At 39.6% G+C, this 13,812-nt stretch overlaps 1 long non-coding RNA gene across 1 annotated transcript in view; it reads right to left on the bottom strand.

Moving 5' to 3' along the window:
• Window positions 1–13,812, bottom strand: part of LOC102165543 — a 603,985-nt gene that overhangs the window by 180,915 nt on the left and 409,258 nt on the right. The window contains exon 4 of the long non-coding RNA XR_002343107.1: window positions 2,930–3,022. This is a non-coding gene — a long non-coding RNA (uncharacterized LOC102165543). The remainder of the gene's footprint in view (window positions 1–2,929; window positions 3,023–13,812) is intronic.

Below are 13,812 nucleotides of genomic sequence, written 5' to 3'. Positions count from 1 at the left end.
AGCAGGAGGGGCCCAGGCTGAGCCTGTTGGCCTCCCTGTGTTGGGGAAATGGGCTTGGGAATCCAAGAAAGCCAAAGTGGCTAGAGTTTGTAGAGTGAAGTACTAGAGAGAGAAAACACAGAAAGAACTGAAAAACTGCAGAAGGTATCCTCTTTAGTCTTCAGCTGAGTCTTAACCAGGGCATGCATGTGAAAAAACTGCACAAGGGCAGATAAAAATGAAACATCAAATCCTGATAAAAACTCTCAGCCAACTTGGAGGGGTTGTGGAGAAAAGGGAACCCTCCTGCACTGTTGGTGGGAATGTAAACTGGTACAGCCACTATGGAGAACAGTTTGGAGATACCTTAGAAATCTATACATAGAACTTCCATATGACCTCACAATCCCACTCTTGGGCATATAGCCGGACAAAACTCTACTTAAAAGAGACACATGCACCCGCATGTTCATTGCAGCACTATTCACAATAGCCAGGACATGGAAACAACCCAAATGTCCATCAACAGATGATTGGATTCAGAAGAGGTGGTATATATACACAATGGAATACTACTCAGCCATAAAAAAGAATGATATAATGCCATTTGCAGCAACATGGATGGAGCTAGAGACTCTCATACTGAGTGAAATGAGTCAGAAAGACAAAGACAAATACCATATGATATCACTTATAACTGAAATCTAATATCCAGCACAAATGAACACCTCCGCAGAAAAGAAAATCATGGACTTTAGACTGTGGCTGCCTGATGGGAGAGGGAGGGAGTGGGAGGGATTGGGAGCTTGGGCTTATCAGACACAACTTAGAATAGATTTACAAGGAGATCTTGCTGAGTAGCATTGAGAACTATGTCTAGATACTCATACTGCAACAGAACAAAGGGTGGGGGAAAAATGTATACATGTAAGGATAACTTGATCCCCTTGCTGTACAGAGGGAAAAAATAAAAAATAAAATAAATTCTTTATATGAAGAACAAAAAAAAGAGAAAAATACGCGGTTTTTAAACAACTCTCCCCACCCCATAAAAAATGTTAGAATTTAGGAGGGTAAAAGCATTCCTTTCTGTGAGGAATAATGTAAGCCAAGCAATTTGTTTCATTTCCATTATTGCCATGGTTACCTGGACGCTCACAACTAATTATGAAACATAGTTCTAACAATTCTGAAATTCCAATCAATTTTTAATCTGATTTATCTTTCCTTTGATGCTAGTTTTCCATTTCAATTAACTTTCTCTAAACTGCCTACTCTTTTTGGGAAAACGGAAAGAGAAGGAAAATGAATGGATGAATAAATAAACTATATATATGTATATACATATCTATTCACATCCAGTCAATAAACATGTATATACTATTGAGGTAGACTCTATGTAAACCCTGGCTGAAAACTAGCCTCACTATATTATAATAAAATCCCAGCGTTTGTGAATGTGTGTATCTATCTTGTGTGCGTCTGTCTACCCTGACTCTATTGAATCTCATTCTTTAGGGACTTTGAGTTAAAAGGAAAATCCATTCTTTTTTGGCCAAGGAGGATGAAGCGTTAGTTAATTAAATTCCCCGTAGGCGTCTTTCGTGATGCAGTAATACTAAATCCAGAGATAAGTTGTCTTGGCAACTGCTTTGGCAACTGTTACCGGCCTGCTTTTTAGGCTTGTGAATAAAGACATTTGAGAATGTAAATCAGCAGCTGAGGTCTAATAGATTTTATTCCCACTCTTCCAAAGAAGCTGGACACTAATTGATAATTCAGTACCCTTTCATTTACATTTGAATAATAAAGCAATGCTCATAGCTCAGTCTTTGGATGATTATATATATTATTCATGCTTTCAAAATGTAATAAAGATACATACTTAATATAAGTTTTCCAATTAAAGTTTATGACCAAGCTCAGTGATGGTTATAGTTTTTGGCAGAGATTTTTAATTTTCTTCAAATGCTTTCTTGGGATTCACAAAGCAGCTTCAAGCATAAACATGTTTAGCGTGGAGGAATAGGAGAGGCAGAAATCAACATACATGCACATGAAGACATCTATATGCAAAATTTTTTCAGGTGATGAATCTGCAAAAACTGACAATAGTTCTAATTTTAAAAATAATTTCTTTTTAATTAAAAAATCCTTTTACGGCATCACATACACTGGAGAAATTGGCTAGTGAGTAAATTCGTTAACTGTCAATTTTTTTTTAGCTTGCCAATGTGCACTGCTGTCCTTTCTTAGCACTAAAATAATACATGCCCATAAAACCATTTTTACTTGATAATAAAGTAAACCCCACCTGGAGAGGCTTTACAAAGAATACTTTATAGAAATCTAGAGTATTAAACAATTATGTAGAATCGAAAGGGGCCTAAGGTCATTTGGTTCAACCTCTTTCTATTACAGAAGAGGATACTGAAATTTGCAGAAAGCTTAAACGTGCCGAGCCTATTTTATTTTATTTTTTGTCTTTTTGCCATTTCTTGGGCCGCTTACGTGGCATATGGAGATTCCCAGGCTAGGGGTCGAATCGGAGCTGTAGCCACCAGCCTACACCAGAGCCACAGCAACGCCAGATCTGAGCCATGTCTGCAACCTACACCACAGCTCACGGCAACACCGGATCCCCAACCCGCTGAGCAAGGCTAGGGATGGAACCCGCAACCTCACGGTTCCTAGTTGGATTCGTTAACCATTGAGCCACGATGGGAACTCCGTGCCGAGCCTACTTTTACTACAGTGGGGCCAAGGTTTGTCCAACATTGCCAAAGCAATATAGAGGGTCCTGTTTCTGTGGCCTTTCCTACACTTATTTCTGGCTAAAATAACACTTTCATGACATTTTTTCCCTTACTCATAGAGACAGCATGAGGATTGATTTAAAAGCATGGACTTCTGAGTCATACAGATCTGGGTTCAAATTCAGATTACTTACCTTTATGTTTTTTAAATCTAGCCTTCATTATCTTGGTCTTATATAATTCTTGCAATCAGGTAGCAGCAGTCCCAGCTGTACGTAACCTGGAGCCTGTGAAGATGACAAAGGAGATTTGAGAGCAGCTGATCCTACTCATGAGATACTACTCAGGTCACAATTGTTTCTTAAAATCTTGTGTTTCTTCATTGCATGGACTACATACTTCCCCCATTCTACTTGTGCAGGAGGAAAAAAAAGGAACAAAATGAATACAGGTGCTTACATTCTAAGGTGCAAGTCAAAGTTTCATAGGTAGCCCTTAGGAAGTTTTCCCAGTTTTGACAGAAATTTCCCACTTCTGTGTCTGGTATATAGTGTCTGGCCTGTCAATAGTTTGGGCAGTCTTTGTCTCTCAGCTTCTGAAATCAACAGTGATTTCTGAGTGCATGACCTGTGGTTACTGAAACCCATCCGCTTCTTTCTGGATACCAGCTAACTCATGATCCACTCAGGTGGAAATCAAAAAGCAATGTCTTCTCGGCAGCTCAGTACAGGGCTGCTTTCTAAAGCTGTTGTTCCAATAAACTACTTCCTAAAACTGAAGCCAAAGGTAAAATTTAAGGCACTATGATCATTGTGCTGATCCATTTAACAAAGTTTCCAACTCCTCTTAGCTGCCTAAACTATCCTTTTCATATTTTTCTTTCTGATGATGTGAATGGTATGTTTTAGAACCCCTATAAAATCTTGGACATCTAGAGTGCTGCAGCACCAAACTAATTTATACTCATTCATTAGCAGTGTGATCAATTTGCCCAACATTCCAAGAAAATCATAGGATAAGGGAAACTTTTTCATTCACACAAATAGTATTTTGGTGCTTCTTGTTTTAGGACTACTGTCTGGGTATACTCTTTCACTTAACAGCAATAAGAATTATTAGTAAGTTGTCATTATCATTCTTACTTGTAGGTGAGGAAACTGAACTTAGGGCATTAAGATTTCACAGCTCAGGTGTAGGTTGCAGATGCGGCTCGGATCCCGCGTTGCTGTGGCTCTGGCGTAGGCCGGTGGCTACAGCTCCGATTCAACCCCTGGCCTGGGAACCTCCATATGCCGCGGGAGCGGCCCAAGAAATAGCAACAACAACAACAGCAGCAACAACAACAAAAAGACAAAAGACAAAAAAAAAAAAAAAAAAAAAAAAAGATTTCACAGCTCATAGTGGAAGAGTTGACATACCAACTCAGGGCTGTGTGTCTCCAGGCACAGTCTTCCAATTCTCATACATTTTTAAAATCATTTTTATTATATATATATTTTTTCTACTGTACAGCATGGTGACCCAGTTACACATACATGTATACATTCTTTTTTTCTCACATTAAGTGTTCCATCATAAATGACTAGACAGAGTTCCCAGTGCTACACAGCAGGATCCCATTGCTAATCCATCCTGAAGGCTCCATTCTGCATCTATTTACCCCAAGCTCCCAGTCCCTTCCACTCCCTCCCCTTCCCCCTTGGCAACCACAAGTCTGTTCTCCAAGTCCATGATTTTCTTTTCTGTGGAAAGGTTTCTTTGTGCCATATGTTAGATTCCAGATATAAGGGATATCATACGGTATTTGTCTTTCTCTTTCTGACTTACTTCACTCAGGATGAGAGTCTCTAGTTCCACCCATGTTGCTGCAAATGGCATTATTTTGTTCTTTTTTTTTTTTTTTTGGTCTTTTCGCCATTTCTTGGGCCGCTCCTGCAGCATATGGAGATTCCCAGGCTAGGGGTTGAATCAGAGCTGTAGCCACTGGCCTACACCACAGCCACAGCAATGTGGGATCTGAGCCACGTCTGCAACCCATACCACAGCTCATGGCAACACCAGATCCTTAACCCACTGAGCAAGGGCAGGGATCAAACCCGCAACCTCATGGTTCCTACTCAGATTTGTTAACCACTGAGCCACGATGGGAACTCCTATTTTGTTCTTTTTTATGGCCAAGTAGTATTCCATTGTGTATATATACCACTTCTTCCTGATCCAATCATCTGTCAGTGGACATTTGGGTTGATTCCATGTCTTGGCTATTGTGAATAGTGCTGCAATGAACATGAGGGTGCATGTGTCTTTTTTAAGGAAAGTTTTGTCCGGCTATATGCCCAAGAGTAGGATTGCTGAGTCATATGGTAGTTCTATGTGTAGTTTTCTAAGGTACCTCCATAATGTTCTCCATAGTGGTTGTACTAGCTTACATTCCCACCACAGTGCAGGAGGGGTCCCTTTTCTCCACACCCCCTCCAGCATTGAATGGTGTGAGGTGGTATCTCTTGGTAGTTTTGATTTGCATTTCTCTAATAATCAGTGATGTTGAGCACTGTTTCATGTGCTTGTTGGCCATCTATATATCTTCCTTGGAGAAATGTCTCTTCAGGTCCTTTGCCCATTCACTTCTCATACATTTAATCTGCTTGAAATATCAGATTGGTGTGCAGTATATCATTCATACTTCATCATATTTAGATTTAGGTGCCTTTACCAATGAGTCTTATCTATTCATTACAGCAGGTCTGGCAAGACTTGGAAATATAGATGTTTGTCTGAATTTGTTTGTGTCTTTGAAGAAAATATATTTCTTTCACAGAGTTACAAAGCAAAAATTTTCATGAAGCAAAAATTTATATCATCCAATTAGTCCTCATTATGAAGTTTTTAAAAAATGTATGGGTATGTGTGTTTTGTTTCCCATATACATGAACTCAAATTCAATCTTGAAATTTGATTTTGTCCCTGAATTTTTCCTTTTAGGGTAAAATAGAATCTCATTTTCAGAAGATATTGGTTTAAAAGTTGGTTCCCAGTTTGAATTAATCTAGAGGTTGGCCATGTAGCTTTGACAAAGGCAATTACTTCCTGGAACCTCAGTCTCTTCACCTGTGAAATGGGAATTATGGCCATATTACTGTTTTACATATTTTCTCATGGAAGTAAAGGTTTATAATGGGTTTGACAGAGCCAATACCTTCCTTATGAGAATAAAGCCTGATCTCTTATTGAGTACATTGTCTCCTACTGACCTCTCTCATTGCTATTCAACAGTGATAGATAAATTACCTGCTCATACAACCTCTGTATCACGCCTGGTGTTAATATCTATAGCATTATCTTCACCATGGAGCTTACAGAACATTCTCTCCCTTATTTCATTTTCTAGAAATATCAGATCATACGCCACTAGGATTTTGCATATAACTTGAGAAAGAGAAAAATCTATGGAAGTCTGAGATGAGCCTGCTGTCAAGGTGTTATAATGGTCACTACAGAGTGACCACAAGGTGGCAATCTCCTAGAACATGAGGACCAAGCAGAAGTCCTGAGCAATTGCCTTGGTGGTTGATCCTGCATTCACAGCTCAGTCACAGCAAGGTCATGTTGCCAAAGTGATAACTGCCAAGAGGTCCATCAGCCAACAGTCTAGAAAACCACTTCTTGATGGAGCTTTCTAAAAAGCAGTAATGACACCACTCTTCTATTTTAGAGTGTCATAGCCTTTCTGAATGCTTTATTCCACTTAAGAATCTAAATCCTACAGTGGACTAAAAAAGGATGGGGTGTTTTTATCATATTTTCTTATTATTTAAAGTCATTATTTCTCAACCCTTGACTGCACAGCACAATATCCTAGGGAACTTTTAAATTAATCTATGGGGCATGGTCCCAGAGATTGAATTTTAAAAGCACCCCAGGTGATTCTAAGGTGCATTCAGAGTTGGGAACCATCTTTTCAGGTCCTCTTAATTTATTTATTCATTCATGCACCATTTATTGCATACTTTCTCATGCCAGCTTTGAGCAAAGCAATGGTGATGATGTAAAGTGAGATTCTACAATTGCCCTCAAAGTTAGTAATTCAATTCCATGGAATTCAATTCAGCAAACATTTATCAAATTCCTACTACATGACAAATACTATGCTGGATGTGGAGGAAGCTGAGATGACAGTAATTCCTGCTCTCTAGCATTAACATTCAAGTGGGCGGTATGTACAAATAATTATTATATGAGGCAGAATCTGGTGTTATCAATGTCTTACCTTTCTATAAAATTCCACCAATGCATATAACTTGAAGCTCACTCAATAATTCTTGATACTGGTAAGCAGCTAGCTTTCAACTTCACTATCTGAAGTTCAAAAAGGAGACTAACATGATTTGCCAATAGCAATAGTGAGTCCCCACACCCACGTATATGGACTCCAGGGTCAATGCTCACTGCCTTATTCCATGCTGTGTCGTGGGGATAAGGAAAATGTGTTGGTTTTGACTGCACAAGTAGGGGTGTATCTGTGCATTTGTCTTGTGAGTTTTATTTCCTGCTGCATGAATAGGGGACCATTTCTGTCTACACATTTTTCTGGGCTACTTCTTCCATACACTCAGAGCCTCTTCTGATGCTCTCTTCATACTTATATCCTTTTTTATAAATGAACTCTTACTTTCGCCAAATTTCAGATCTCTAAAATTGTTCTGGATGTCTATTGTCTTGAAGATAAAACTGAAAATATTTCGTTCCATCAGCAGATCTGCTTGTCAGGAGTGTCTGTCGATCACCTAAAGGTTTAATTAGGGGATGGAAATTAGTCCCAACGTATATAAAGAAAAATCTGAGACAAGTCTCATTTTCAGAGATCTTCATTCTGTCAGCTAATAAAGTGTCAAGCCAAATGCCATCTGGATTGGGACTGGCACATCAAGTAGGTGATAAAGAACATGTTTTAAGAATTAACTTTATGGCTGACTTGGAGAGTTGACTCTTGAGGGCGTAAGCGAACATCCTCCTTCTGTGCAGAATCAAAATGAGGTTGGCATCCTTCAGGGTTGATAAACATAGCAAGGTATTGCCAGGTCATTGTTTTATTTATTTATTTATATTTTTTTTGTAATAGCAGAGAATCCACCAAGCAGGACTTTACTTCTGAAAATTCCACTGTGAGACTGTGGAACTATCTACCCTTTCTTTAAAGGCTTGGTACTTTTAGGATTGTCCAGATTTAGATGCCATAGCCTAAGAGAGACACTAAAAATCTGGAGCATATTCAGGAGAAGACATTCTATGTGATGAGGAATCTGAATATTTTAGAAACAGCTGATGAGTTTTAGGCTGAAGAAGCCAAGAGCCAGAAATGCAAATGGAAGCATGAAAAGTCTTCAAATATGCAAACATCTATTTGTGGAAGTGAGGTTGTGTTCATTCTCTCTAGCTCCAGAAAGAAGGATAATGACTGGGGTGGAAGTGACAAGGGGGCAAATTTTAAATTACCCTGATATGGAAGAACATTAAAATTATTAAGCAGTAGAAACAGTTGCTTCATAAAGATTCAGAGATGTTCAAGAACATTATGTTAGAGATGTGAAACAGGGATTTCTCAGCTGAGTGAGAAGTTAATTTTAATGAACTTTTCTGGGAATGTTTAACAGTTCTGGATATCCACCTGAAGTTTAATCCTCATGTCTCTAATTATGCTTATCATATTGTCTATGTCATTGAAGTGTCCTTTACCCACACTTCTAGGCATAGAGGGTACTCAACCAGCCACTATTAAATGAACATATGAACACGAGTTAGGTCACTAGGAAAGACTAGAAGAGAGAGTCTGGTAGAGATGTGTCAGTTAACAAGTATGAGTAGGACTGACATGGGTCTTTGGGGAGAGGAGATGCTGAGACTAAGGGCTGTGGGGTGATGGGTACCAAGGCATAGTCTTAGTCATGGCTCCTTCCATCTGTAAGCCTCCCACCCCCCCGCCACTGATAAAAGATACTCAGATCTTTTGGACTTTAATCACAGTATGACTGCAAGTTTCACTTAAGGAAACACAGACTCAGAAGTGGGAGTGGATATGTTGGAAACACCTAACAGATTGGAAAAAGGTTACACTTACTCTGTCTAGCTCCAGACAACAGACAATGACCAAGGGTGGACATTTCAAGGGAAGCATATTTCAGTATAATCGCTTGATAGACGAATTTTAAAACTATTCAACAGTGGAGGCAGCTGCTTCACAAAGCTTCTTGTTTGTAGAGATGTTTAAAAACAAAAGGTTTGTCATTTCATGGAAGAGGGTTCATTGTTTGTTCCATATTGAGGTAAGAATTTAGATTAAATGAACTTTACACTGGGTAGGAAGTTGGATAAAATGTATTCCTGAACTTTGAGAACTGCAACATACTTTGTTCATTCATTGAACATGGCCTGGAAAAGAAGAGCCTCCCAGTTCACACATATCTAAGGATCCTTATTCCATCGTCTATACCCAAAGACACTGTCTATACTATTACAACAGCTGAGAGCAGGAACTATGGTTTGTTTTTTGTTTTTTTTTAATGTCTGATTCTCCAGCACATAAGATACTGCCTTCTATGGAGTAGGTTTGTAATAAATGTTTGTTGAGTGAATACCAAATTAATTTTGTGGATTTTAGGATTTGAACATTGACTGAATTCCTCTTGTGTACTAAGTATGCCTACATGGAATGATTATCACTAGCTAATATTGCTCAAGTTCTTATTATTTTCCAGGTGCCAGGCTTAATGCCTTACATGCATTGTCTATTAAAACCCTACAAACAAATCTATTAAAAAGCTCAAGAAGATATGATATTTACAGGTTTTTTTAAATGAGGAAACTGAGGCACATGGAGGCTAAGTAGCTCCCTATGGTTCTACAGAGAGTAATTAGATGATGCAGGATTGAAATTTAGGCTGTGTGACTTCAAAGCCAGCATAGTTCATCAGAGTGGAGGAGTAATCATTGTCAATCATTAATAGGGCAATATGTGTTTAAAACATAGCTAACAATTATTGAGTGCTTTCTACATGTGAGGTACTAAGTACCTGCTCACTTAATCTTCATAACAGCCTCATAAAGTAGGTACAACTATTGTGTTCACTTTATAGATAAGGATCAGGATACAGAATTTTTGGAATTTTCAAAACCCAAAGCTTATCTTCTCAAAATTTTGTGGTCTTGTTTCCTCTTTTGTGATACAGATGGGACAAATAATGAATCCTCTTCCACGAAGTGTATATATTGCTCTAAGAAAACTATTTTGTTTGACCCGGAACTAGGTCTCAACTCATAAATGCTTTGTGAGGACATTAACATCCCCAAATGCCTGCCCACTGGGCCTGCCCACTAGCCACCCTTAGCTGAGGGTTTAGATGTAGCTTAGACTGTAGCAAAGAAAATCACCATAAAGGCAAAGGTTGTGGAAAAAACTAAGAATTTAGGATCAAATAGAGATGATTTGGGGCCAAGTTCACCATTCTTCCAGCTATGGGATCTTGGGAGTCACTTAATCTCTCCACACATTTGTTTCAGCATTTCATAAATCCCCCCTCCCCCAATTCACAAATTTTTAATGGGGATTACACTAGTTCATACCAGGTATAATTCACTCCTTTTTCATATTTTCACCTAATCAAAATCAGTCATGTTCCGGAAGTAATTCTAGGCATCATAGTTAGCTTGAAACCAAAAGTTGTGAACCGTTCTCTAATAAAATAAGTGTGCATTTACAGAAAGAGGCATGGCCCTTCCCACTCCCCTTGGTTTAGTATAATTGAGGTCAAAAGCCTTCTTGCTGAGAAGGGACAGGGCTGACATGTGCAAGAGTTTGCATCTGCCTGAGACAGTAGTTCAGTGTGGGGAGTTCTCAGGGGCAGCCAGGATGGAGATCAGAAGGCAGCTAAGAAATCACCACACTAACTTATCCATCACCTGGGCAAGCCACTCATGAAAAAATAATCCTTCTCCCCTTGCCTGGGATCCCTCCTGCACGATTTTAGGTTGAGATCTTCAAACTGTACTTTAATGAAGCTAAGGAGGAAGAGGACTTGCCATTTCATTTCTTGGCCTTTGTCTCTCTCTCTCCATGAGAACTTGTGCTGCCTTCTCCCGGGGTGTTGTGGGGAAGATTAATTAGCTAATATTGGTAAAGGGCCTTTGATGATGACTGCTAAGTGTTTTCACCGTGTAATTGCCATTTTCCCCAAGAAAATGTTCATATTGTTACTAATTAGGCATTGTGGAGGCACCTCATGCCCCATTATTTTATAGTTGTCATGCAATTAACTGGCATCAGGACCATTTCAAATGACATTTATTGCCCATTTCCCTGGTTTAATTTTTGGAAATTTTATGGGAAGCCTGGGCACTGTTTCTTATTCACCGTAACTTAAATAATTAACAACATAAATATGGCTTTGGGTGGTGATATTGCCAACACCGAGTTCTTTAGAGACTTTAATTAAGAACACTACAGGCCTGAACTTGATCTGAAGGCTTATTATGGTGCCTGAGCCCTCTGCACTTCTTCCCTGTAGGTCTGTTGCTCTTGCCTGTGTATTTGTGCACATGTATAGGCATGAGTGTGTGTCTGTGTGTTCGCATGTGAGTGAGCAAGTGTATGGGTTTTGTGACCAAATACATAATACAAATATAAGAGCAACATCCTTCTTTGGATCAGCCTTCTCTAAAGCATACACTAGAGAAGCCGATTAATGAACTTTTCTCCACGTTCTTACTATAACCTAGAGATCTGAGTTGGCTCAAATCAAGCATCATTTGTTAAATATTTATTATGTTATTAGGTATTGGACTAGATGTGTTTAATACTTCTTTTAAGCTTTACAGCAAGTCATTGAGGCCTCTCATATTGACAAAATGAAGGTTCAGAGAGGTTAAGCAAGGTGTCCAATGTCACACAGCTAGTAATAGATGAAGACAAGACTTCAACCCAAGTCTGCCAAACTCTGAAGCCTGGACCCCTTCCTCTTTTTCTTGCAAAGAAAATTCCTGAACATTCTGTCAGTGAGTCTTGACACTCTGAGGACCAACTTGTGCTTTCTCCAGAAGGCTTGCAGGATCACCTATCTAAATGCATCTTCTCTTCTATATAACTCTCCCACACTATTACTTTCTATCATTCTCATAGACTTTTGCTTTAGCTGTGTACCAGCTGGGACAACAATATAATATGATGATTATGGGCTTTGGAGACACCTGGATTATATTTCTCACTCTGACAATTTTTTTTTTTGGTCTTTTTTTTTTTTTTGCCTTCTCAAGGGCCGCTTCCCGCGGCATATGGAGGTTCCCAGGCTAGGGGTCTAATCGCAGCTGTAGTCACCAGCCTACACCACAGCCACAGCAATGTGGGATCCAAGCAACGTCTGAAACCTACACCACAGCTCATGGCAACGCCAGATCCTTAACCCACTGAGCGAGGCCAGGGATCGAACCCGCAACCTCATGGTTCCTAGTCAGATTCGTTAACCACTGTGCCACGACGGGAACTCCATCACTCTGACTCTTTTCATCTGGTTCGTCTTAGACAAGTGTTAGCGCCCAAGCTTCATACTATTGGTATAAAGCTGAAAGGAGAGTAAATAGAGAAAGTGCTTAGAATGTTCATGGTGCATGGAAAGCACACAACACATTACAGTTGGATGAATGGATGTGCTGGGGTTCAGGTTGGGCTATCCCCAAGATAGGCCATGATGGCATGTTGATTACTTTGAATAGAAATTGCTCAAGAAACAGCTGATGTGTGCTGCAAAAGGAAGGGAAAGAGGGACTGTCTTTAAAGAAAGCAGTAATGGTATTCCCATCATGGTGCAGTGGAAATGAATCTGACTAGGAACCATGAGGTTGCGGGTTTGATCCCTGGCCTTGCTCAGTGGGTTAAGGATCTGGCATTGCCGTGAGCTGTGGTGTAGGTCACAGATGCGGCTCGGATCTGGTGTTACTGTGGCTGTGGTGTAGCTCCAATTCTTTCTCTAGCCCGGGAACTTCCATATGCTTCAGGTGCGGCCCTAAAAAGCAAAATGAGTGAATAAATAAATAAATAAATAAAATAAACAAAATTTAAAAATTAAAAAAAATAAAGTAGTAACATACTTATCCCAGCCTTGAAACTTTCTACAACCTATAAAGCTGTATGAATGTGCAAGTGGACATCTCTCATCTCTGCAGAGTTATCCCCTGTAGGAATGATCCACATGGCATAATTGTCAGCCCATGCACTTACAGGCATCATGGCACACGAGCTCACACAAGCCCCAAGAGGCTTCTCTCCATGGCAGAGTTCGTCCGGGAATCCACCCTGTCGTCCTCACTGACCCTGCCTGATGGAAAAGGTAGAGTTGCACTTTAACCATCTGCCCCGCTCCCAGTTCTCCTCCAAAAATGCTCCATATATTTAATCCAGTTTTCCGGTTATTTACAGCAGGGAGGACAAAGAGCAGTCTAGAACCCACACTCTGTTGTGGCCAAACCCAGACTACTACTTTTTAACTTTATCCTACTTAAGTTACTAATAGGAAGATTATTTGGGAAATTTAGTGTTTTGGTTTTTTTTTTTTTCTTCTTCTTTTTTTTTTCCTGGCCACAACCACTGGCATATGGAAGTTCCCAGGACAGGGACTGAATCTGAGTTGCCAATGTGAACTATGCCTCAGCTGCAGCAACACAGGATCCTTAACCCACGGCACCAGGCTAAGGCTCAAACCCATGCAACCATGGAGGCAACACCTGATCATTAATCCACTGCACCACAGTGGGAACTCCCGGAAATTTAGGTTTTAAAACACAGTTTAAAAAATTTAACAAATGTACTTATTATTATCAGGGGTTTTGGTTTTTCTTTGCCTTGATAACAGCAATTTCTTCTTTTTATAAACTTCAGAGGAAAAAAAATATTGAACCATTTCTATCTCAATTTGTGAGCTTTCATCACTCTGAGCAACTAAATTGGATCTGCAATTGTACAGAAAAACTCTTTAAAACAATATCTGAACAGTGATTTTCACTTGAGGCCTTTAAAAGACAGTGCAAATAATTA

The sequence above is a fragment of the Sus scrofa genome, chromosome 4, assembly GCF_000003025.6.
Source record: "Sus scrofa isolate TJ Tabasco breed Duroc chromosome 4, Sscrofa11.1, whole genome shotgun sequence".
Taxonomy (NCBI): domain Eukaryota; kingdom Metazoa; phylum Chordata; class Mammalia; order Artiodactyla; family Suidae; genus Sus; species Sus scrofa.
This window is presented reverse-complemented; position numbering and strand designations above follow the sequence as displayed.